At 42.7% G+C, this 27,363-nt stretch overlaps 1 long non-coding RNA gene across 11 annotated transcripts in view; it reads right to left on the minus strand.

Moving 5' to 3' along the window:
- The window catches only part of LOC121091934, a 35,003-nt gene that overhangs the window by 3,346 nt on the left and 4,294 nt on the right, over positions 1-27,363 (minus strand). For 4 of the 11 annotated variants that reach the window (XR_005829112.1, XR_005829096.1, XR_005829104.1 and 1 more), the window contains exons 1-12: positions 23,448-26,554; positions 22,114-22,257; positions 16,867-17,058; positions 14,993-15,314; positions 13,889-14,000; positions 12,159-12,460; positions 11,015-11,191; positions 8,966-9,147; positions 5,883-6,012; positions 4,612-4,674; positions 3,902-3,996; positions 2,468-2,645 (exon numbers count right to left, since the gene is read on the minus strand). This is a non-coding gene — a long non-coding RNA (uncharacterized LOC121091934). Of the gene's footprint in view, positions 1-2,467; positions 2,646-3,901; positions 3,997-4,480; positions 4,675-5,882; positions 6,013-8,965; positions 9,148-11,014; positions 11,192-12,158; positions 12,461-13,888; positions 14,001-14,992; positions 15,315-16,866; positions 17,059-22,113; positions 22,258-23,447; positions 26,555-27,363 lie in introns of those variants that run through there. The other 7 variants (XR_005829105.1, XR_005829106.1, XR_005829103.1 and 4 more) reach the window with 7 other exon arrangements.

Here is a 27,363-nt window from a genome sequence, read left to right on the forward strand (position 1 = left end):
CTTCCTCCTCCTCCCCCTCCCATGCCTGCAATATATATGCTGCCTGCTTTTCTTTGATCCATTCCTTTATAATGATGACACGCCTCGGATACGGCAGCGTAGCTCTCTGTGCAGGGAGATCCATCATGGGCCAAAGAGGACTTGTCTCCTGCTCCTCCCAGCAACAGCAGAGCTGTGATCCTTGGGAAAAGGCAGGCAGAGCTGTTCCCTACCCCTGTGCTAATTACCAGCCCCTGCTCTCCTCACAGCCTTTCTTGGTTCTTTCACCGAGATTAAAGCAAAAAGCATCGCAACACCCCTGAAAGTCCATCCCCCCTTCACAGGAAGAACCTGAGGCTCAAGACAGAAAACACTGCAGCAACATCCACCTCAAAACCAGCTCCCACCGAGCTGCTGGGCTGCGGCCGAATTAAAGGTCAAATAAGAGGCAGTTTTCTGGAAAGAACAAAGGTTGAGACCTGCATTGGGAATGGGCTGGGAACAGTGATGGGTTTTAAAAATAAAGCTCCATTGTTTTAAATGCTGCGTTGTCTGGAGCGAGTTAGCTTCCTCCTACTGAAAGCCTGCAAGAGCAGATCACTGAGGCAATAGTCTGTGCCATGCGGGGTTCAACGTCAGTTTCAAGGTTATGAGGTTTACTGCTGGAGGCTAAATTTACTATAAAAACTTTCCAAAACCTAGCTAATGTAATGAAAAAGCAATCAAACGTTAAGAAAGAGCCATCGCATCAGAGACAACCCACCGTTATTAATCTAGCTAAAACGAAAGGCTAAGGTCTCTTGGCCTTAAAAAATAAAAATAATTCTTTTTTAGCTCTACAGCCTTTAACAGTTTTCACCAATCGATGAGTTTATAAAGAACATTTTCAAGCTAAACCAAAGCTCCTTTTAAAATTAAATAAAATTTATGCACAATAAAAGCAGCTCAAGGTTCCAGTGACATCAGGTTTGCTGTTGTGGTTCCTGATGTCAGAGCACCCTTTGATGGGATTATTTCTCACATGCCTCATTCATTATTGCACCCGTACTGTAGATTTCATGTGCCAGTCAACAATAAAAAATACCCTTGGCGACCTCCATTACATCCTGCAGTTAATTTGTGTTCTCACGAAGTGCTTATATTTACTATGAGTGATAATCATACATATGCATGAGACCTTAAGCGAGGGAGAATGTGCTCAGGAGCTAATACAGCAGGAGGTTTGCCCAGAAGAGATGTCAAAATCAGTTCACTTTTGTTATATATGAGTAATTTAATTTCCTCTACAGTGTTATTAGGGCAAGAATGAAGTAACATTCTTTGGCATAATTGAAGCAAATCCCGGCAAGACACGAGGATAACAAAGCCTTCCCATCTCGTCATGTCAAATTCTTACCTACTATTCAGTGCACACAGATGCATTCTTTGGCTTGAATTAAATTGTTGAGTTGAGTTTATTATGTCCCATGACCTTCAGCATATTTACTGTTAGATCTTTAAACTTCTGTCTTTAATTTACTCCTTCACAACCAACCTCATTTCTGTGTCAGACCGGAAATAACAGTGACATTCCATCCTTTTCCAGGTCTCACTTTTCAGCAGCAGTTAGGGTTTTCTGCCAAGCACAGTGAGAGGTACCACTTACCTATGGCATACTGAGCTGCACCAGGGAGCTCATTCCGCATTTACCAAAGGATAGACACGAGATGCTTTGAGCCACCTGGGTCCATCAATAACATTTCAGCTTGAAAAAATACTACTTGGTAAGTTAAAAAAAAAAAAAAAAAAAAAAAGACGACAAAACCAAATTCCGCTCGCTCTGTTGTGCTCTCCATCAGTGCCAGAACTGCTGTGTCCACACTGTGCTCCACACATCCAAACCCAGGCCTAGCTCTAGCAAAACATAAGGCATGTGCTTACAGCACAGCCACAGCGTCCTGGGGAACTTGGTCAAGATGGGAAAAACGCTGCACTCTGCTTTTATTATCTGCATATATGTTGATGCAGCGATTCTGGGATTTTTAAGGCTAGAAGAAAATATAATCGTCTAATCTGACCTCCTGAATTACACGGGATCACCCACAGGTAATGGGTGCTGTCTGATGTTGGAGGAACGCAGCAAAGGCATAATCTGCCGTTTTACCCTGTTGTAGACCACTCTTGGTGAAACTGAAATGAGAACCCTTGAACTCTCTCTCTGCCAGACACGGGATAGAAAATTGCTTTCTGGCTGGTTTAGGCAAAGCTGCATCAAGCTAAGCTGTAGATGAAATTATTCTTATACTTATTGCAAGGGCTGCTATGACAACAGATGAATGCTGCAGGTAATTTAATTACATTTCTGTCAGCCCCTGTGCCTTTCAGGAGACAATGCAGAAGCCAACAGCATTTTCTTTTAATCTTGCAGGTGGCACAGAAAATGTCAAATTCTCCTCCAGAGGGCCTAACGAGAGCATTTCACTTGAGTCATGAAACATTATTTAAGTACCTTGAAGGATCACTCCTGTTTTTTCCTAGCATCTCCAGTTCCACACGTGTGTTCCCTCCGTTGTTTCAGGAATCGCGCTGCACAGCGGCCCTTTCTGTCCCTCTCGGTGCTTGCAGGCTGTACGGCACACCTATAGGCTCAATCCTGACACGCTGTCTGCACCCCCCTGCCCAGTGCCCTGGGAGAAGAGGAGATAAACACGTGAAAGTCAGAGTTGTTCACCCAGCAGGCGAGAGCACGGAGAGAGCTGCGGTGCCCCCCCGGCACCAGTCTCTCTTGGCTCAAGGTTTGGAAATCAGCCCTCACTTGACTCTATTAATGGGAAACAGCGCTGGGGGATGGACGTGAGGAAAGTTCCTTTTTCCCTGTGATCATGAACTGTGCGGCAGGGAGAGGAAAACAACTGCTTTAAGGACAAGGTATTGACTGACAGAACAGAGAGAAGTTAATAGCTATTGACTCCCACTTGCTTTAAGTAGGTCACACAGCGCAAGAACATGTTGCACGTCCTTCTCCGAGGCGTGTGATAGGCAATGCCTGCCATGATGAGCACAAGTTTAAGTGGCGTTAGGTACATGCCACTCCATCACACCGCAGGACAGGGTTTCATAGGCAAAAGCCCTAATTGCCGTACAGCTGGAGGAAAGCCTGCGCTGACGGACAGCGCTGACTTCAGCGGGCACTGCGGGAGCTCAGCAGGACTTGAGAAGTGATTTGCGCCTTACCAAAGCTGGACTCAAGATTATTCAAATAATCCTGTAATTTACATTAATTAAAGCAGGAACATGGCAATTATCTACTGTTTATCTGAGGAAACTGTCTGAGGAGCAATCCTGCCATACCAGGGTATAAACTCCGTTGCCATGTAATTAAGTCATCGTTACACAAGCACCGAACAAATGCGCAACGAGATTTAGATAATACATTAAGGCGATAAGAAATGCCCAGGCATTTAGCTGGCATCGAGGAAATTAGCCACAACAAATTAGATATCAATGAACACATTTACTACCATGTCAGTTATTATTCTGAGTATAAATTGAAACTTAATCAATTATTTCTCCAGAGCTCTAAGGTAAACTCATATTAGGAATTAAAAAAAATACTGCTGTTTTACAAAGTTATGTCTGCTATATGTTTTAATGACACTGATGAAGCAGATACAACATCGCTGCCTTGTCCCCAGTACCTCCCTAGACTGAAGAGAGAAAGGGGGAATAACAGCAAGACACAGGTTAAGGTCCACAGTGAAGGTAGTTAGGAAAGCACTGGTGGGAATTCCTGGGAGACCTGGATGCTTTTTACATCTGCTGAATAGCTTTGTGCCTCGATTTCTCCTTTGGTATATGGAGGTTATGATACTTCCATTTTAAGGAGCTTTGAAATGTCAGTGATGAAAAGCCCTACAAAATGCAAATTAGTACTCGTGCTCACCCATCAGGTCTGGTGCAGTTCCATGCAGCCAGCGAGGGGGCTTTGTAACACAGAGCTCGGACCAGCTGCAAAAGCAACACCTCCAGGTATTCTGCCTGAAAAAAAGAAACAATTTCTGATCACTAGATCAAGATCAAACCACAGAAAATGTTTAAATACATGAACACCTAGAACATTCAGTCAGCGTGGGAGACACTGTTAGCTCATAAATTCAAATTCATGCTGTATTCTCAAAGGAGTAACAAAATAAGAGGGGGATCTGATGAACAGACAAACAAAGGTCGAATGTAATTTATGAATTCAATAAAAGACACACATCTGAACTAATATCTAACAAAATTCATAAGGTGAGAAGAAAAGCATGATGAACAAAGAGTTATTGCACCTTTTTACATACAATATCCCCAGAAGGTGGTGGAGCCCTCAGTTTAGGAGACAAAGGAACTATGCTGTTTTCTAAAAGGCAGCATTAACCAAGGATAAATTAACATGTATGCAAATATATAGACAAATGTATATATATACCTTTTAGGTATATATAGAAGAGAAAACAGGTATGTGATAAAGCTGTGACAATACCGCCAGTTTTGGATGGAAGCACTGCGAGTTATGCAGGCTGTTCCAAGTGAATTCCAACACCACTTGCATTCCACCACATCGTCTCTCTATTCAGAGTACTTCAGAAGGAAATCAGGGCCCAATGGCACTACCTTTCATATCTTTCCGCCAACACAGCCAAGTTCCCTTCGCAAGACAAGTCAAAATGCACAGACCTAAAAAAAATAAAAATAAAAAATAAAAAATCATGCATATGAGGAACCACTAAAATGGACCTAAAATTGCTTCATTTTATGTTTGCAACTTGAGACTTTAACAACCTCGGACTTTTAGAAGCTGAGGCCTATTCTCTACATCTCACTGGAAGGCTTGGCTTTGTTCTCAGTGGCATTCAATTCCTGGTCTGATCCTCTGCTGAAATAAAATGGGTTCTCTCTCCTGGCAGCAGATCTATGATTGGCGTGAGCTCTTCCCATTGTTAGAGATAACAAGGCTGATGACTCTACTTCTAACTTCGTCTTTAAATCTCCATTCTCTACCAGCTACCCTGCCTGGTTCAGCCCTCAAGCTACCAGCTCTCTCCATGTGGAACTACAAAATTCTGCCACTGGCAGCCACGTACAGGCTAAAAGTCCTGGTTGATCAGCTGTGACTACATCAGGGTCTGACCAACCTCTTGTGATGTCTCCCCCACCTCAAGAGGCAGCAGCAGTGGGTAGGAGAAAGCCATGGACCACATATAGCAGCAAAAGCAACTCAGGGATTGCTGTTCCAGGCTGTGGGAAGTCTCACCTGTCTTGGATGCACATGCTTGTGCCTTTCTGTATCTCTCTATCTTGCCACAAAAGCTTCCGATCTCTGATGCCTTTCCCTCTCAGAGCTTCCCCGGCATCTTCAGTATTATTTAAGATCCCCACAGCAGTGGATGTGGTATAATGGGACTTGTAAATTATTTTAGAAAGACTACAAGAGCCTTCAAATTAACAGGTCATCCAATTATCTTTCAAGGATGCTCTCAAAGCTGCCCAGAGGCTTTTCTCCTTACCTTCCTCTCAGCACACCTAAGGAAAAATTTCCTGGAAATTCTAGTAGTGGCTCCTATTGTCCAGTGTCTCCCTCCCTTGGCAACAGGATGTACATCAGTATAGGTAAATCAGCTTCTGTGTGTGTTGTAGTCCTTTAAAATTGCACACAAGCATCTAAAGAACTAGATTTTTCCATGTGCATTTTCCCCCAAACGCAATATGCTCCATTGCCATATGAATGACTCTAGCAGCCCTACGAGATCAGGACCGATTTTCAGACAAATTTCTCAAAATGACAAAAAATTGCCTCTTAATGTCCTACCAGCACCTGCCTCCCTGCGAGCTCTGTGGAGGCACAGCCTCTCCCTCTGCCACCCCTCCCAACTGTCAGCTCTTACATGATATTCAGAGAGCTTTTGTTCATCCTTCGGAGCTAGTTGTCTGGCATCCTGCAACCACCAATTTCTTTTAGGATCTGTCTTTTTCTTTGATGAAGAGGAAACATTTTGGTATGTGCATCCAGGTTCGCTGTTTGGACAGTTTAATGAAAACATCAATAAGGCACAGCCCGGAGGAGAGGGAGGTGCACAGTCTTAGGCTCTGTTATTAGCATTTTGAACACCACCACAAGCTTTTGTACTTGTGCAATTAATACAGCAATAAATACCACAATGAGATGTAGAAACCTCATTGAGGCTGGGAAGTGTAAACACTGCCTTCCACTTAAAATAATTGTCAGAAGCATTTAAGGACCTTCACGGAGAGGAGTATCTGAAGCTCCTGCTGCAGACACAAAAGATCATCCCCAATCATGTTCGAGAAGCCTTCAACTATCTTAAAAAGAAGTCACCCAAGGGAGTCAGAACAAACAGTAGCCCAATCATCCTTCCAGGTCCGTATGCTACCAGCCCACCTAGATGTAAATACTAGGTTTAGAGAAGAGCAAGCATGGACTTTACTCCTATTGCTTTAGCCAGCATGCACAATATAGAGCATCAGTTGGCTTTATTCTGGCTGCTTAAAGGCAGGCAATACCTAACCTGCTGGTACACAATTAACTCATCAGGAATTCCTGAGCACACCTGAATGATGAGTTGAGTTTATACAAGAAAATTATTTCTCCTTGTATTTTTGACTTCGCATTACAAACCCTAGCACTGGATTTATTGTACTGTAAGGCCACAGCTGGAGATAAGAGTTGATAGAAACATGGGAATGCCCTGTACGACCAGAGACAGGGCCTGGCTCTGCAGGATCTCCGTGCCATGGGGATGGATTCCTTGCACCAATTTCAAACCTTTGCCCTCAGACACAATTCTTCACCCATCCATTTAAAGCACCTCACAAAGTTGAGTTTCCTCAAGGAAAGCACAGACAGCAAGAGTCTGCTCCCCCAATTTGCTTGTACAAGCTAGTTACTAGCAACTTTGCTAATAACACATTGCTCATGCAAATTAATTCAGCTTAGAGAAACAAGTCTTGATGATTATAAAATGCTGCAATCACAGTATTGCTTCCGGCCAGCTGAGAGTAAATTCATCAAGCATTTGATATTTAAAGCTGCTGTAGTGATAAATGCCTGCCTTCATTTATGACTGTACACCAAGACAGAGAGAAAATGGAATACAGAAAAATTACTGCATGACAGGAATCCCAACAGAAACCACCCGAGACAAAGGGACAAAGGCAGCGATAGGAAATCTCCCTCACAATCAGCTGAAGGCAGCTGATATGCAGCAAGTCATCCTCCTTTAACAAGGATCTATTAGAACAAAAGCAACAACAAATACCGGTTTTACTCAGAGTGGTGTTCTTGTTGGCTGTATCTGATAAAAGCCTTGTTATGCCAAGGTCAAGGACAGCTGTGCAGCAGTAGGTGGCTCTTCTGCCCGGCAGTACACTTGCAGCCAACTGTTGTGATTATGGATGCCTCCTCTACGTGTGCAGAGCACATAAAGGGGAGGACAAACTCCTCTGAGGTTTTGTTAACAACCCTGCTGCTGCTTACCTTTGCTCTGTATATGACATTACAGTACAAACAAAAGGAAAATAAATTCAACAACAAATGGCCATGATTACACTGCACTAATCGCTTTCATGCTTTTACGTGAAGTCAACGTTTTGGGCAATGCTGTCCAATACAGAGGAAATAATTAATTCCATTAGTATTCAGAGTAATGGCATTAGTCACAATGAACTCTTCTACTAATGAATATGGGGAGAGTAGCACAAGTCAGGGAGAGTCAGTTATAACTTTTCATTCAACTGGAGCTCTGCCCAGCCACCTCACAGCAAACAGCTCACGGGTCCTGAGAGCATGGCAAGTTCCCGGCTCACCCGGGAGCATTTGATGTGGGGTGGGGGCTGTGGATTTCAAGCACCCTAAGAAGATGGTCAGAGCAAGGATATTGGGCAGACTGGAGCAGCTTTTTTCCCCCCAGTTGCTCTGAGGACTCTGTCCTCAGAGCAGTCACGGGGTGTCTTACCAGCGCTGACAGCAGCAGCACGACCTGTGGCCGCTTTGCTCCATGAGAGTCCTTCTAACAGACAAGACAGTAAACATGTCCTTCTGCAACGTGTGGACATACAGCACCCCGTAACAGATCCCCTGTGTAATGCTTTATAAATACCATCTGCACTACCTTTGGACAGAAAGGAAAATGCTAGTCTAGGCTTGGCTGGCAAGTCAGAAAGACCTGATCCCAGATGGAGGAAAAAAGATGATCTAGGGACAAGAAGAAGCAGAAAATCCTTGGACATAAACCTCTTGGCAGCCCATGTTTGGCAGACCTCTATTGTCATTTATCTTAGGAGAGCATCTTAGAAAAAGCAGCTGAATTCCCATCTAGCTCTTTATAAAGAAATTATAAAGTAGCTATCTATTTTTTTATTAAAATTAAATAATTGAATCTGTCCAGATTCATGTACTTTTCCCCCATGAGATATCCAGAAGAATTAAGTTTCAATTGACTTTCCAGACCTTGGTTATCATAGGAAGCTTTTCAAAAATTGGGACATTTGGCAATTTGAAATTCAAATAGGTTTCAGTCAATATGTTTACTATTGCTAGACAGACATCTTTGTCCCCTGGGTGTTTAATGCCTCAATAAGTAATTGGTCCTTTCATCTTTTATATGCACAGAGTGAAGAGTTTACGGCTCATACAGTGAATTGTCAATACAAAGGATCTTTGCACCAGTCTTAAACAGCCCGGCTTCCAGCTCCATTAAAACCATTAAAAATCCCCCCTCCCTCCACACACCCACAACCAGCCTCTGAAGATTTTTTTCCCCTCTGATTTTTAACAGCATCCTTAAAAGGTACCTCTGCTTTGCTCACCAAGCCTAGATACAGACAAAGACAGGGAGATGAACACGAGGAATAAGAACGTGCCCCCCACAAACTGAAAACTCCAGGGATTGACAAGAAAACTTATTATGTCTTTATCCATTAGGTTTGAAATTCAAAGCATTCAACGCACCTATATCCAGAGATTCAGATCTTCGGAGACAGGAGTGCAACAACATCGGTTCTGCATGAGTATTTTTCAAATGAAGATACCTTCTGAAGCCACAGATATACGGGCAGTGCTGTCTGTTAAGCTGAACTGAAATCACATTTTCTGTTTTACATGAAACTGCCACTTTTCCATCTTCTTCTGCTCTAGGATTTTAAAATAAATATATTTGCCACAAGTTAAAATACTTCAGACTTATTTTCAGACAACTGAAACATTTGGTTTCAATCAAGAAAAAAAACTGTCATTGAAATTGGACAACTCTCGTACACTGTGCACTTTAGTTACACATATTGTGTAAGTGCAGGTATTAAAGACAATGGTTGTTTTTTTCCAAAGAAAAAATATCATAGTGTTACTCTCCAAGAAGCTCAGAATTGAAAGTTATCACCCTGCTTCTTCAAAACATGCATTTTTGTAATGTGCTTTGCTTTCAGTGAGCCAGAATTTTGCCAGAGGAACTGTTTCTCTTGGCCAGTTTTTGATCAGCTCTAGTGATGCACTAGGGCAGGCAGGACACCAAAAGAAGCTGGTTTGGTTTATTGAGCTATGACTTGGTATCATCACGCTGGCAGCACACATCTGAAGCTGTTAGGGCTTGCACCAAGTTTCTGTCAGTTTATGCAAGTTGCAGGACAGATGCTACCTGCAGTGCCAGCAGAGATGCACTCATTCCTTCGCAAGAAAAACTGAGCTCACAAAAATCCCTGTTCCAAACAAGACTCTAGGAAGCACAGCTAAGCTTCTATATTTTCCTGTTTAATATGGCACCGTATGCCAGTTTAGGATGTGGAGGAAGCCCAAGAGCAAAACTTGTATCTGGGTTTTGGGCCATGAAGTGTTACGGTTAGGCAGAGTTTGATTTAACGTTTGGTAATGATGGGAATAATTTCTCTTTTCTTGTTTGGTTTGGTTTTGTTTTTCTTTCAACCATCACAAAATATTTTTTTTTCAGGCTAAGTTTCTGATTCAGTTAGTTCTAGAAAGGTTTGGAAAGTCCAGTTTCTTGAGGCCTCCAACCTGAAGGGCTGCAATGCGATTCTGATCTGCCGATGCGGCTTCTGAACCACAGAGATTTTTCCCAGACTGAGTGCGCAAGGACATGTCGAGCCTGTTCACAACGGATCTACGCCATTACTCTTACCCTAGCACCACGAGAGATGAAGCGAGGGCACAGGGAATCTGCAGCACTGAATAAGCACCTTTTTCCTCAGTGTTATTTATCATTCACCCTGCGGTGTGCAGGGTGGAGTGGACTGCAATACTGGCCAGCCACTAACTGCTCTTTATACAATTAACAAATAAGTATTCATTAGACTTGCATCGCAACATTTTATACTTACTAGGTGCACTGTGTGACACAGAGCATTTTGTCAGTATCTGGGGGTGACTCCAGAGGCTGGACATTTATGCCGAGGCGTACAGGCAGAGAAGAAAGCAGTGTGTAATCAAGGACAAATGCAAGTGAACTGAATTTATCCACCTGCAATATGGGCAACATAGAGTTTTTCCTTTCTGTATGTGTCAGCGTTGACATTACGCAGTCTTCTTATTTCTCGCTATGCTATAGGAGCAAAGAAAGTCTTCACAGACTCAGATCAGAATCCTTCACACTGCTGCTGATTGTTCATTTTTATTGCATATGTCTTTATTGAAATTAATTAAACTTGGCTCACAAACTTTGCATATGCAATAATGTGTAGCAGTTAATAGCCCATTTCTCATTACTTTTCACTCAAAGGATGCCTTAATGCTCTAGAAAACATATTGCATATGTTTAGGGTTTTTTACCCAACAGTAAAACAGCCATCTCTCATGATGCCTTGTAGCAAACCCTCAGCAGTGCAAAGAAATCCCCACTCCCCTCAGACTAGACTGCATAGATACCAAGTGTGAACGAGATGGCCCTCAACTGGGGATTAGCAGAGAGGCTATCCTGATTTATATCGGTCTGGCAAACCGCTTGCAAAAATGGATTTGTGTTCTGTGAGTGGAGAAACAACTCAGCCTTACTCTTCCTTATCCGAATGGCAGCACACCCTCTTGGCAATGAACGATCAGATGCGTCTATAAGTAGCAACTGCCTTATCCCCTAGTCTGTAAAGTCAGCCAAAATCCCAGCCCAAGCTGATCAGGATGAAAAAGCCCTCTCTCCAGCCAGTCATGTTTTCAGCCCACATTCACGCAGCCCTGAGAAGAACAATTAGAACACAAGAAAACTCCCAAAGAAACAGTCTTTTTATCAGCTAAAATATTAAGACGTTTAAAAACTTTGCTAAATATTTTGTTTTTCCATGGGAAAATCCATATTTACACTGTGGCATGTGGCTTCCCCTGGGATCTTTCTGCCAACCTTCACATTTCTGGGTGTGGGGGGCTTAGTCCCCAGATACACACTGTTAAGTTCTGACCTGGGTAATGACAGGATGGGCATAGCCACCTCCATCCTCCCCAGGCTGAGCAAGCATCTGCCACAGTGGGTTTTTTTCACCACAACATATACCACAAAGGTTCAGAGGGAAAGAGCGCCTTTTCTCTCCTGTAACGCTGGGGGTAAAGGAGAATTTTCTGGGGGATACTTGACATCAGCTCTTACAATTTCGTTGTTCAGCAGGGGAGGCACGATGCTGGAAGTCAGTGGTGTGCCCTAGTCTGGGAAAGTTCTGCCCCTGGGTGGGAGGGCTGAGCCCCTCCCTTTATACTGTTGTGCCTGCGTTCAATGGCCAGCCTGCTCCCAGTGCCGGCTCTGCTTTCTGGGCAGGCACTTGTTGGCATGGTACCCACGTGCTCGCAGCCAACACTCACAGCAGCCGACGCGCAACAAGGTTTTCACACAACAGAGACTTCTAACAGCAAATTAACACCGACCTGCACAAAGGGCATCATGTGCAAATACAAGCTACAAACAACAGGCAAAGGAAGAATCTTACACCTCCCCGTGGCAGGTGCTGAGGGTGAATCCCATATGTAAAGAAAGAAGAAAAACTACCACGATATTGCTCTGAGAGCCAAGACCACGTAGCACAGAGCCAGCCCAAGGTTTTGGCAGCCTTTGAGGATCCTGGACAGTTCATTACTGTCAGGACTGAACTAGGTGTATCACACAAAGGGCAGCAGCGAACTCAAGCCCTCACCGAGCACACACTAGAGGCGTTACCTTACCCACGTGTTGTCTCTACGATCTCATACATCGCAAAGGTCAATAATTTCTGCTCTGCAGGGTGGAGATACAGCTACTTGTCTCACAAGATTAAACAGAACAAGAAAGGGTAAACTCGGCTGAAGGTGAGCTGCTGCCTCAAGGCCTGCAAGGAAAACAAGTGGAGAAGACGCGGGGGTTAACCCCAGCCGTCACAAAGAGCCCATTCTCCTCAGACTTTTGAGACTGTCCTAGTAACATCTGCTGTTACTGCAATTCAGCATCAACTTTCCGTGGCTCAGCATGAGAAATATCTTCTCCTAGGATAAGAAGAGGAAAAAGTAATTAATAGATAAGGGTCTTCCCAGTGGAGGCTGATTTGCTTTCTGATCCACAAAGCATCGCAGATTAAAAACTGAAACTAAACAATTCATAGACAACTGAAACTGCTGGTGAAGTGGGAGCTTTTTTCCTTCACAAATAAGGGAGAGCGTTACCCTGATCCACAATCAGGACTGCAAAATTCCCCAGTCCAGCATGCCTGCTTATCGCTCCCTTTGCTTCATTAAAAGGAGGGCAAAATGAAATTTCCTGCACTGATTAGAAATGTGGCAAAGGCAACGGCTGTCATTTGCATTCAATCAGATGTTTGTTCCCCCTGATAGAATAGCATCAAGATTATTTGAAAAGCAGCAAACAAGTGCTATGCCATTTCACTAATTAAACCCACCCTTCTGCTCTAAAATTGATGAATAATGACTGAACTTGACTCATAATCCCTTTGTCTTCTATTATTTACTCTTTTTTAACAGTGATTTATGGCAAGGTAGAGCTTTCATTATTCTTGTTAATTACCTCTGTTCTCTACTGCAGCTTGTAAAATGTAATTGCCTGAAACATAAATCTAGTCTTGCCACCTATGTTCACACATCATTAATATTATTCTGGCCATTCTTATAAAATCTTTATAAAACATAATTATACACGTGCCGTTAAGTGCTATGATGTGTTGAGGATGCACTAAGCTTTTTCTGAGGGCTCAGCTAGTCTGTGTATTAAACCTTCCTGTTTGCGTTAAGGTGTTTGTGTTCCCCTAAGGAAAGAAACCAAACATTAATTGGTCAGTGAAATTGTAGATCCCAGTAAGATGCCTGTGAGTGTGCAAGTCCTGCTAAGTGGCTGCTAACGCCTCTGCGACAGGGGAGCCCAGGCACTTTAATGAACTCTCCTGCACTCCCCGCCCCTGGAAACAATAATTTCGCTGAACCGAACTATGATCACTAGGCAAGAGGGTAGCAAACAAATGCAGCAGCTACTCGCTCGAGTGATTATCAAGTTTCTTTCTGCATGTAGATAATCCCCAAACAAATTATTTTCATCCTCTCTGCCCCTGATACTTCAAATCAGAAGAACTGCGTATCACAGAGAACAGACATCTTCCAGCAGCTGCTTTTTTCCCATTGTAATTTTTTAGTATTACTTATGATTATATGTAAGGAAAAAATCTATTAGGAGAGGAAATGCATTATCCACGGCTTATTGTTGACATGATATTAGCTTGGCATTTGTCAGGTTTCTGGTAATGAACAAGTTTATACGCAGCACTTCATCTCTCCAACAAAACACTTGGCTATATGAGCAGCAGTAATACCCTAGCTGAGTCTAGTGAGAGAGAAACATGTTTATTATTTCTAAAAAAAAAAAAATAATCATCTCATTCCCCCCTGATTCATCTGCTACATTATTACCTAAGTGTGCATTTGGAGGTACTAGATCAGCTAATGTAAGCTCTTCAGCCAACAAGTATTATCAAGTGTATTTCCATTAGTTTCCGTTCCCTGCAATCGTAGGAAGGACGGCCTGTAAAATAGTGCAATTGCATTTACAATTGTTAATTACTGTAAATTCAGTGTTTGAGATAAGAGCACTTGCTCTCTCCAGGTCTCCTACCTGAGGTATCGCAGCTATTATGGCTTTTAGTCGGGTTTGCAGTGGCAAGGTCCTGTCCCTGGGGTTTCTCCTGCCTTACACCAGCGTGTGAGATCCAAGTCAGACCCTCCTGGCACTGCAGCCCTGTCAGGGCCAGGACTTCAGCGACTCTGGCACAGATCAGGAAAGCACGGGCCAGATGCGGAGTGAGCTGCATGCAGTCTGGTAGATTAAATCAAGACACTTTCTCCATCTTCCCCTCTTCTTTAGATGACCTTGAGGACAAGTATTTCCTGCCTGACCCCACCTGTGGTTTATTGAGTAATGGCATTCTTGTTAATGCATTTTGCCTGAGGAAAGCACCGTAACTTGGTTATTTTGGGGGAGAGCATGGAAATGGGATGAGAAAGCTGAGTCTTTAAATAATTTTTTTTGGTTTAAACCCACAGATTGGGGTAGGCAGCATGAAAAAAGCAGGTCATAGGGCAAATTCACTGTCATGTAGAGTTCCCAGACTTAGACATATTAATAGTTTTTTGTGGGTTTTTTTTTTTCCTAGGGAATGTTTTATTTCCCCATCCGATACAAGCCATAGAGCTAAACCAAGTTCTGGGACCTAGCTTGCTTTCTTCTGAATGCAGATCTGCTACAGAAGTGTACATGCCTTCTAGAGATTTCTTTCTCAAGAAAAGCAGATAAATCCCACTCCAGTCCTAATTTAAACTGCTAAAAGTGACTTCCCAGCCTGAACTAGTCATTCAATAGGGTCAGCCATGAGGCGGTCCATCCCATTTTAAGCTAGTTGTATAGGAAAAGTTGTCTGACTTGCTTCTTGGCACCCCGTTTTTCTCCACTGAATTTAGACTTGCTCTAGCCCACCCTTCCGCACGACCAGGGAAGCTGCTGTGTGTGTGGGTGCCTACCTCCTGCATGCTGCTGCGGGACACGCACCAGCAGTACGCGTGCAAATGCTGGCTGTGGTCCCGTTCCACTTCTGGACAGGCGTTCACATCCGAGATGTCTGCCGGTGTGCTTACAGGAAGGTACAAGACTGGCCTGGTGGCTGCAGCCTGCGCCTGGGGAGCGCTGCTCTGTGCATGCTGTCCCGGTGCCTCCTGACCCCAACCTCCTCGCCGATGCCAGTTTGGAATCTAGGTGGTCCAACGTGAATGGTCAGTGGGGAAGGCTGTATCACCGGGGTCTCTGTACAGACACTGAATATATTTTCAGGCCAAGCAGGTCCCTCTGAAAGTGATTTAATTAAAACTTCTGAATTAATAAGCCTATCCTTCATTAGTAGCCAGAGTAATAAAAGCAGCATGGAACTTCTCTTTAATGAAACAAAGCGTATCTAAAAAGCAAAGAGGAACGTGAAAAAACAGTTGTACTCTGCTTTTACTGCTGTTGATGCATCATTATGACTATCGGGCAACTGCTGCCTTGTGTTCTAGTGAGGGAAGAAAGACTCAACAAAGGGTGTGTGTGTCAGAAATAACGCAATCAACTTTGAAAGTTAAGAGTACAAGTTTAACAGGAATAACTTGAGACCTGGTATTGCTCAGGTATTCTTATAGACCAGTACACCTCACGTATTCAGAGCTGATTGCTGTGAGACAGCTAACTGTTTCTCAGGAGAGCAGTGGAACAGATTGCCTAAAACCTCTTCTGTGTTTACCTTTGTGACTACAAAGAAAAACCCTAAATACAGAGATCCCTGAGCATTGCAGGTACTGAGATCCGGATTGCAAGGTCATGCATCAGGCTTATCTTTAACTCTGGATGCATCACACACCACTAAGCACATTTTCCTAAAGTTTTCTGATGTTTTGTAGTTTTTCCCAAGTTTTACAATCTACTGTTACAAACCTAACACAATTGTATCTCCTGCACAGCTGGGGGTTCCCAAAGCTAGTTTTCTAAAGAAAATGTATTTTCCATCCACTGTGTCCATAATCCTCCCTACTGAGAAGGGTTTATGCTGAGCTACACTCAGGACATAATAAATGTGAAAGAAAAGGAGGTAAAGTGAGGATTTAAAGACCTGTATCAAATTTTATCACTGGAAGGTTTGGTGATTTTCTTCTGTTTAGCTCATTTTGGAGTTCATTTTTCACAGAAATCCCTGCATCCACCCAAGGGATATATATTTTTTTTTTAAAGCACCTAAATGGGTGAACTGGGCAGACTCTTAATTGTGTCTGAAAGGCTACAGTTGACACACACTGGAGACTTAATTATGTAGTGTGCAGCTCCATCTGTCAGCTGCAATATCTTTTGTTACCAAGAATTAGACTTCCATAGAAGATGATGTGACAGATTCAATTTGCTTTCACAAGGATAACTGTTATGTGGGCATTTGAATGATGCTGGAAGTTAGAACAACATTTACATTCCTTGCGTAGACATCGAAATGCTATTTACAGCAAGGTTTGTCCAAACTATAAAACTAATATTGAATGGGTGGCAGCCGATACAAAGCTGAAATCCACGAAACAGTTAATTAAAATATCATTAAATGGAGGACAGTCTTACACAACACTGTCTGAGCAAAGATGCATCCATACACATGTAGAAAAATTCAGAAGAGTGTGTTTGTGTGGAAAGTTAATGGAAACAGCAGTTGTACTAACATTCAAGGGCTTTTATGGCAATCCTGATAGCAAAATAAAATTCCAGTCTGGGGGGGAGAGGGGATAACGTTTTCCCCTAAACCAGAGATTTTCAGTATTTTTCGACTTGTTCACTATAAAGTTTTTTCAAGGCTGATGCAGATTGCTGTAAAACTACTTAAGCTTACCTTTCTTCTATCCTTTGCCGAGAGTTCACAGATCACATCTCTGGATTCATTGCAAGGCAACAGTTACGCTGTGTAGCCGGGTAAATCCAGCTCCTGGATGCTTTAGCCTTGCTGCTACCCAGCCACCCATTTCGCTGAGATAATCTGATCCCTTACAATGGTGAGTCCATGGCCTCCAAGCGACACTGGCACCTGTGTATCACAGGTGAGCATGAAAGGACGAAGAAATGTTATTTTCAGAAATTACATGTGAACGTCCTTCAAGTTTTTGTAATCATGTTTTCTTAATATACATCTCTGTCCTGTTTCAGTTTGTGAAGCCCACACAGACTACATGAGAAGCAAAGCAACTGATGACAACATGCTGACATAATTATAAAGAGGAAAAAACAGAAGAGGGAAAAATATACTATGACGGATTTTGCTATTTGCTCTAAAATGAAGAGACTTGTTAATTAGAAAATGCTTTTCACAACTGATTTAATTTGAAATGCGGGGGGGGGGGGAGACAAGACGAGACTCCTTTCATTTGCTTACAGGCTGCAACATATTTCAACCCATGAACAACCACATTATCCTTAGGAAGCTATACATTCATTATATAGCGGTGCATCTGGAATTCTAACCTGCCATTATGTCACCATGCAATATACAGTTTTGAAAAACTCCCTATATTTATCAGCTTCTGAATTCAATGGTTGCCCAATTATCTCTAAAATTGTAATAATCTTAGTTTAGCTGAAAAGCTTTTATTGAAAATCTACTAGTAATCTTCCGTAAATGTTCATCATAAACAACACTGCTAAATCATAAAAATATAACTGCTTGTGATTAATCTGGAGAGAGGCTTACATTAACATTCCATTTTAAATGGTCTCTCATCCCAGCATCTGATAAGTACTGATAAATTAAATTAGCTTACTTAGCGTAAGGCTTGCTGGGAGCTGGCTTGTAAATCTCCCCTGAATTTCTATTTTAGCATCCTGGCAAAAGCATGAAAAATCCAACCCCAGACCAGATTTTCTGAAAATATTATCAGTTTGTGAGGAACCAACAAGATCCTGTGTCTACATCTTCTGAAGGCACCTCTAACCCTCATTTCACATTCGGCACCATGCAGGTTTTGCTTCCCAAAGGGCAAAGCAACCTGAGGCCAAGCCAACCATAACTGCATGCCATTGCAAGCCTACAGGCTCTGCTCAAACAGAGCCCCTTCCTGCCTGCTTGCCGCATTTACCCAGCTCTGCACGCTCTGGGCATTTAGATTTGCAATGTGTTCTACAGCTGCAAAACAAAGAGGAGACATGACCAGGGAACCACCATCAGCAAAGCCCACAGCAGCCACCGGCAGGGGCACGCAGGAATGCGCCCTGGTGGGGAGCAGAAAGGCACAGCTACGTGGGGCTGCTCAGGAATGTGAGTGCTTACAGGGGCTGTGTTCCCCATCCACATTTTGGTGGGTAAGAGCCATCAGAGAAAGCCTACGTGCTTGTTAGCGTGGCAGGGGCTGCACAGTGTTTGGCTCCTCCATCGCAGAGCCACAGCTGAAAGGTAGCCGTATGCGAAGGATGGGAACGATGTCAACATTACGGGCTGGTGACAGCTGCAGCTCTGAACTGAGCCGAGTGAAACCATGACCCTACAGACTCCACTAACCATGTGTGGATGCATTTTCCATGCTAATTTGTATACTTTGCAAATACATAAAATACACCTCATCCTCTGCTACAATTCATTCATATCTACTTCCAGTCTGACAAACTGTAATTGGAGCCAAAGCTGAACAAGAACTAATACTGGTTAATGAGAATTCACTAAACACTGATTTGAATATTACTCTCATTTGCAGCCTAACTAGAGCCTGAGAGCTGCTGAAGGAATGAAGCAAATCTAATGAACATAAACCCAGGGCATCAGTGCCGCTCGCTTAGGAAGGAATGGCTGAATTATGCTGCTGGAGCAGCTTGGGCGGCCATGGAAATCCATTCCCTGGTGGCTGTGCCAGGGAGGTGGGAGCTGCCGAGGGTCGCGATGGGAGCCGGGCGCTGCCTGCTCAGCAGACGGGTTTGTTTAGCAGCCACACGGGCACCTTAATACCTTTCACATACAGATAACGTTCCTCGCTTCCCAAATGCACAAATCAAGCAGAAAAACACCTCCAAACAACTCAATTAAATCCCACCTAACTGACACCACGGGAGGCTTTTGACCGATGCAGAAAGCTATGTTTTACTTCAGTAAAACGAGTAAATAGCTTCTCCGGCACACCAGAAAATGCAAAAAACATGCAAACTTTAAACCACCATTTGGTGTTAAATACTTGTAAAAGCCTTTTTCCCTCAGATTAATATCTCACGTTTATCTGCTCTATACATTTTGGAGACACGAGGAAAATTGCTTATTTCTAATAAAATGTAGCAACTGTACCCTGAGGAAAAATTACTGTGTTATGAAATATTTTTCCCCTCTACCACAGCCAATTTAGTTTTCATTTAAAATTCAATAACTGCATCATACTCAGAACCTTCCATGACTGTCATAACGACTTTGAACAACAAGTATGCTGTAAACAAGGAAGATTAGAAAGACATTATTGAGGTAATTTCTCCCCAAGTTTCTTTCATACAAACAGAGAGGCAGAAAATGGATGCAACAGTTAGCGTGAATATGATTTAGAAATAAACAGGAGAAAGGAAGCACTTTGTTCCACAGATACTTTGGCAATAAAAGCATGACTTCCCCTGTTTAATTTGAGGTATCTTTTGCTGCTTGGTGGAAGGAAACACTTTGTTGTTTCCTCACTGAAATATTGATGTAAGTGAAGACGACAAACGATATATAATGTTGCTAGGAAAATGTTGCCGACTTGCTGTAACATTCCTTTCCCCATCAGGAGGGAGCCGAGAGCAGCGTGGCGGAGGCCTGCTGGGCAGGAGCGGCCAGCCCGCACCCCCTGGCCTTGCCAGGAGCAGCCACCTCAGAAGAAAGCACAGAAGAGTCTTTCCTCTTTCTCCTTGCCCAGTCTATGAAGAAAATTTCTGTTCCTAGCACGTGGAAGGGATAGAAACATCACGAAGCGGCTCCCGTCCACCCGTGGCTCTGCTCTGCGCCGAGGGCACGGCCAGGCCTCTCCCCCGCGCGAGGCCCAGCGCCTCCGTTTTGCAAAGGTGGCGGAGCTCCTGCAGCCACGTCCAGCAAGCAAAGCTGTGCACATCCAGCTACATCACCTGGTGTCATTCCCTGCGTAAAAGCATCTTCGCACTTGCAAGAATCATTCCTAGCATTTATATTTCAACTCACAACCACCCCGAGAGCTGAAAGGGAGCCAGTGCTTGCGGTGCACTGAAGGGCGGGTGCCGTGACACTAACTGGCCTTGCATGGGTGCTGCAGCTGATGGAAACCAGTGAGGAATTGAACAATTTTGAGGCTGCTTTTAGAGACAGCAACAAATGTGGATGTTTTTCTTCTGAGACCAGTTCAACAATATTCCCTTTACAAAGGTTTCTGGTATTTTTTCCATCTGATCGTACTGCAAGATCAGTCTTTGCCTGGGCACAAATATGTCCTGAGCTCATGGGCTCCACAGCTGCAAGGAAATCCTCTCCTTTCCCATAGAAAACAGACACAAAACCTTCTAGAAACTTCTGAAAACCTTAAAAATCCTCTGAAAATTTTTACTCTCAGTAAATTCCATTAACTTGTAATTGAAACAAGGCTGAGGCCCTGACCCTGCAGTGGCTCCTCAGCTCCCACATCCCTAGAACCTTGCCATTTCTAGTCACGAACAGCTGACCTTGCAGGTCTTGTAACACTGTCTGAGTTTATCAGAAAGATGATGGTATCTACAACTGGGGGAGTGGTGGTGAACATACCCACCCCAAACAAAAACCCCAAAAGTGTGCATTTCCAGTGAAGCTGAAAATTGTATTATCATCATAAACCAACAAAGTTTATTTTATAATACTCTATTTTTCCCACGCCAACAAACAGGAAAAACCTGGATGTATTTCCTATGGAAACGCAATGTGACATGGATAAACTTTCTGTACTATTTCCTGTTGAACTTCTAGAGTTAAAGCAGTTCATTATCAGTCTTCTACCAAGTCCCATTCCCCACGTCAGCACTCCTTATTCCTGGGGAGGGACACAGCCCAGCATGTCCTGATCCAATTATTTCCTCAGGACTTCTCTCAGCACACCTTAGACACATGCCAGGTGCCTGCTTTTATGCAGCAATGACATTACTGGTGTTTCATACTCTTATATTACAATTTCTGGGAAGAAGGTGAAAATTCATACTGTTGCTGTACCTCACTGTATCCAGCACCTGCAGCCAGTCCCAGCCATTGCTTCTGCACTTGCTGAAATGGCCCCTGCGAAACCTGCTCTGCTCCCCCTTCTCCTCCTCTGCTTTTCAGCTGCTCTTGAGATCACCTTAACCGTAACACACCTGCAAAACAGATGCCCATGGGTGCTGCCACTTTGCAGTGGCAGAAAGAGAAGAGAAAAGCAGCCTGGGCAGTCAGCTGTGCTCAGAATACAGACTGCTGGTCAGCCAAACCCCCTGTCTTTCCCCCACTTATAGCATCCCCTCCCTGTGGGATCTCTTAAAAATGAGATGTTAGAATGGCCATTACAGTCAAGTTTTAACAACAAACCCTGTTCTTCCCTTCTCTCTCCAGAGCTGCACAACAGAACAGCCCTGAGCAGTTGCTTGCTCCCTGAAGAAGGACTGTATGCTAGTATTTAACAGAAGCATGAAAACTTAATTAAAAAAAATTCTGATTTGATTCTTGTCCTCTTGTCTAATCAATGTACTTCAAAATGCTGATAGTAATTTTCTAGGGTTTTGCCAGGTGATTAAGCTGGAGGAGGTCTCTGTATGCCAAACCCTGATTGTATTTATACCAGTCTTACTAGTGCTCTACAGATACAAGGCCACATTAACAGCATTGACTTTCTGCACTTCATTCATCTGAAATAAACACTTATATCCCAGGAATTGATAGGTCACCTGTGAGTGGAGGGAGCAGGGCATGCCCTTTTCATAAAGCTATGGCATAGGTGTCAGCAAGGAGTATGGGAATCTTTGGAAAAATGGACTTGGCAGTACTAGGTTAACAGTTGGACTCCATTCCAAGAAATACCATACTGGTGGAGTGAACGATTCAGAAGATTTACTGAATTTCCTTCTCGCAAAGTACTGGATCACATGAAAAAAAAGGCTGCTTAAATTTTCTGCTTACCTGAACCCCAATGTGGAATGGGGACATAAGGATTGTGAAAGTCTTGGTGATTCCATCCCATATGTGCAAAGATTTGGCATCTGCCAGACTCATGCGTTTGACTCCACTATTGTTCAGGATTTGTCACAAGTCAGCTGCCAGCCTCTGAAAAATCAAGAAAAAACCCTGCTATACCTCCTGGAGAACAGCAACATGTCAGCCACCAGTAAAAAAGGCTTCTAATTTGTGACAGTTTTTTGCTATTTCCACACAGGATCTGCTATTTGCTATAAACACTTGTTCTTATTCCTCACTTTGGGGGATGGATTCTGCTTGGTCTCAACGCCATGCTTTTGTACAAGAGGAAAGTAATCGTGAAAGTACTTTCTTAAAATGTGGCCACACCATGCTGATTCAAGGCTGTTGGTATTATGAGATAAAAGAATGCTGTTCAGTCTGATTAATCAAACCCCCTTATGCTTGCCAAAGCCTAATTATTCTCTGATCTACATTAATGACTTCAGAAAGCACAGTACACCTGGTGGGAGTTCTCAATGGGGAGCATTCCAGACTAAAAGGAAAACTCCTCCCTGTGTCACGAAAACCTAATTTGCTTATATCAGTAGAATCAATTGTTTTGTACAGAACTGCGCTCTCCCACATGTACCATTGGTTGTATCAAAAGATAATATATACACTTTTTACCACTATCAAAAAAGCTTTTGTTTGATAAATAGCAAACTCCATCTCAGGGTGACTTTAAAAAACACATCACTATTGTATGCTATCGCTGTACGTAGCTTTTTATTGAACAGTCTGGCTGTAACTCACATGAGCAGAGACACACACCTCACAGTTCTCTGCATTCTCAGTGAGATGAATGAGCTGCTCATATCCTGGCTTAAAATTCAGCAAGAGATTAATTTACAATCCAGATCCAGAAACATTCACATGGATAAGGATGACACAGCACAACAAAAGAAAAAAATATAATCTGTGAATAAAGCAATTCACCCCAGCTTTACCCCATCAAAAAAATCCTATCGTTGAAGCGAAGTGTTGAAAGCATAAGGTCTGTGCTTGGGCAATGGGAACTCATCAGGAATTTACTGCATCCAATGGTACATTATGGTCATTGAATGGTGGAGACATCCAGGGACAACAGAAACATAGAGAAATAGAACAGAATAATTTTTTGCAAATCTACCTGGAACTGCATCAATTTATAACAGAAATTTTTATGACTGGCATAACACATGCATGGAAATGTGCGTGTGAGCACCAGACAAAACAGTAGAAGAAAAGTTTAAAGAATGGCCTGCATTTGTAACAAGATCAACCTACGGTAAACTAACCATGTCCATGGGGATCTTTTTTGGTCTCCTCCATGTCCATGGGGATCTTTTTTTGTCTTCTCCATGCTGCTGAGGATGCTCTTGGGAAGAAGGTCGCCTTTGCTCTACAAGAAGTATCTGCTCAAATCCCAAAGCAAAGACGACAATTTTCTGTGCATCTGTGGACAAGACCACATTGACAACCCTCTAAATTTTGAGAAGCTGGTACTGTTTACTCAAGAATTCAACAGAAGGAATGAAGAACAAAAATTTTATAGAAGAACAAACTGCATTAAAATAGCTGTTGTCTATACAAAACTCAGAAGAAGCAAAGAAACCCACATTTTGGTGTTTCCCTTGGGTACTGGAATATTTGAGGGCCCTAGAATAAATTGGTGCTGGAGTTTTGCAACAAAATGACAGACATGAGTTGTGTTTGCCAGAGAATCTTGGAATGCATCGGTTTCCCCGCCGTATGCAGAGAAGAGGAGCAAATCTGTACGGTACCCGTTGTCATTCAAACCAGAACATATCCTCCGAGGTTCCTGGTGCCCAGCTTCATGGTATCAGCTTCCCACAGTAGTTATTAAGCTTAATATCTGGAGGATCCAGTGAGAGAAGACCTGACTATTTTTTTTAAATAAACAAACTTTTCTGATTTAAGAATAACTGAAAACAAGTAGTGGTACATGTCTAGACAAAACAATACGAATTTATCCTGACCACCAGTTCAGACTGAAAGAGCCCAGAGGAGCTTCTGGGAAGTAATCCTCCCTCTGGATTCATTGGTATTATCACACACTATCACATACAGCTTTACTTAAAATCCAAGTTTAAGCTATAACTACAGAACAAAGAACATCTTTACAACTCAAGCCCCAGAAATGGTATGATGGTTGTTTAGGCAACCATACATCATACACAAAATCAGGTTCACAGAGAGATTTCAGGACATTACAAAGATTTAGTCAGAGCTGTTTCTTCCTGCCCTTCTTTAGGCCTTGGAATACTTCATACCCATTGCAGCTTTCAGTCTCCCACACTCCTCGCTGATGGGCTGGATCCTGGGACCAGGAACTTCCATGGTGAGGTTGAAAGAGCAGCACACAGTGCTTCAGAGCAGGACTGAAAAGACCATCACTTTTTCACATCTGTGTACATGACCTCATTTTTTTTTTTTTTTTTGCAGGCTGCCCCCTCCCCCAAGGCTTTATTTTAGGCCCTTTGAATTTTTACACCCTGGGCATAATCTGTTCAACATATCCATGGGTCAGACTCTGTGGCTATACGGGAGTATGTGGCCATGGGAAAGCACAGCATCTGGAAGAGAGGTACAACTTCGCTGGTTACAAACCAACCTTATCCATTCACAGCAGTGCGGCATCTACGTAGCTACATATATATGCGAGTGCATGTAACAGCCGTGAATCTTGTCCTGCCAGCCCACTGCTAAGCTTGCCCAGCTGAACGGACCAAAGCTTTAGTTGATACCAATCTGTTAATGGGACTTCACTTACTTGTAACAGCTCTGTTATGTTTGCTTTGTATTATCATTTCCCCCTCACTAAGAAAGAAACTCAATTATACTTTTCTCTGCTTCAGGCGTAGCTAGGCAGCAGGCAACTCCCTCAGTAAGCCCAGCCATTTCAAATACCTCCTCTCACACGCAGATATCTCACATAAGAAGTGTTACTTTTATACCCCTCAAGAGGTGCAGGCACAGTCATTAATCTTTCTTTCATCTCACAGAATGCTAATACAACAATCACCTCCCTATCCCTGAATTGGGTAGGTCCTAATTAACATGCTAATTGGGCAGATCTTCCCTAATGGCTCCCAAACCTCAGCAGCAATATGTTAGATAGAAAAGAGTTACCTAAAAGATAGGTAGAATTAAAAAAACGGCAATCTAGAGCACAGTTTGGATAGGTAAAATACTGAAACGGACCTTTCTGCTGTGCGAATTAAAATTCTCCACCTCCCTGTGCTACAGATCACATATTTACAGATTCAGCACTTGCAAGGTTCAGAGCAAGAGGCATTTTGAAGGTAATATACAGCTATAATAAAGAATATTATTCAAGCAAAGAGAAACAACATACGAGTAACAATGAAATTTTTAAATACATTATTAAACCTGTTTATTTTAATATCTCTTTAAATAAATCTGGCTTTATTGTCTGACACAAAAATGTACAAGTTGTTGTGCAAACCCAGCAATGGCAGCAGTTCTGGCAGTTTGTATTCACGAGCAACTTCAAGACAGATAGTTCAAGTCTTAATGGAATTAGTCCACTGAGGCTAGTACTGTGTTTATGCAGTTAGAGGCTCAATATAATCAAATTTTTATGCATTTGCTTTCTTTCCTCTCTTAAAATAGGACTCAATAATAATTTAAATCCCCCATTAAGCTAAAATGAAAATATTGGCAGATGCCATAGGAGTCATTGTTCTAAAGTTTTCTTTCACGCTCACCTCATAGATAAAAGCAGAGGCTTTGTTAGTAAGAAATTAGAAGGTTTGGATCTTATAAAACAAAAGCTTTGACTGGTCTCCCTTAAAAGCTCTGCCACCGAAGTCCCTGCAGTCGTGGCCTTACCCTACTACAGCTGCACACGCAGGTGATGAGCACAAGCACACTGGAGCATGGCTCTGCAAGGCAGCATCTCTGTAAATACCACGCATGCTGCCAGCCAGTGCAGCCTCACGCCCCGATGTGTCAGTGAGGACAAATTCGGTGTGTCAGGACTACATAGCAGCAGCTCATGCCAGTCTGGGCAACAGAGACAAAGCTGAAGCATGTACTTTGGTCCTAAACTGGAAACCTCAGAGGAAAGCCAGAGGATTTTTTTCATAGTGTGCTTTTGGAGCAAGCATAAGGAGAAAGAGTGGCATGGGGACATCATGGTACTATTTTGTACAACTTTCTGGACTTTACTTAAGTTCATTAAAAAAGCCATGAAAAGGAGCCAAAACATTCACTGCGATATTTTGTTTTCTCATGCAGAACAATTTTTCATCAAAAGGTGTTTTTTTAATAAGATGCCAAAAGCTAAAACAAAATAGTTCTGTCCTGATTTCTGCTAGCCTTTCCAGTTTTAGTTTTTATGACCCTATGACCCTTGTTCACAAAACCAACATTATTTCCTTTCCCCACCCCCACCCCCCTCTTTCACAAGGGCTGCAAATAAAAAATCTCCACCTATTCATATGTTTTTCCTGCATATGAAAAGAGGGACTGTCACCGCAAAAGTGTATTTGTTACCCAGTGTGCAAAGTCAAAGAATACGAGCCACATTGCTGTATAGATACATTCACTACAGCACAGGATTAAAGCTATGGGGGTAGGTCTACCCATTTTTCTTGGGTTTCTTGACGTAATTTAGCAAGTTGTCTTTTTAGCATCTGATTAATTCTTTCTACTTTTCCACTAGACTGTGGTCTCCATGGAATATTTATTTCATTCATTTATTTCAAGAAAGGCAGAGACCCAAGGAACTATTTCAGCTACAAAATGAGGGCCTCTATCTGATGATATTCCCTCCAGAACTCCAAATCTAGGAATTACTTTCAGCAGTATTCTTACTACCTCCTTAGATTTGTTGCTGCAACAAGGGAAAGCTTCAGGCCAACCTGAAAAGGTATCTACCATTACAAAAAGATACCTATACCCATAAGTCTTGGGTAATTCAGAAAAATCTCTTTGCCAGCATTCCCCAGGAAAACAACCTCTCCAGATGGGGGTCTTTTCTCAATTTTTTTTTATTATTTTTAAGACAAATTGAACATTGTTTGACAAGTTCTTCAGCGACCTGTTGCCTTCTTGGTCCTATGGCATATCTTTTGATGTTCAGAACCAATGCATCTGCTCCCATATGAGTGTCTCCATGTAATCATCATAATTATTCTCTCATAATCAGAACTTTTACTACCAGAA

The sequence above is a fragment of the Falco naumanni genome, chromosome 1 (genome assembly GCF_017639655.2).
Source record: "Falco naumanni isolate bFalNau1 chromosome 1, bFalNau1.pat, whole genome shotgun sequence".
NCBI lineage: Eukaryota > Metazoa > Chordata > Aves > Falconiformes > Falconidae > Falco > Falco naumanni.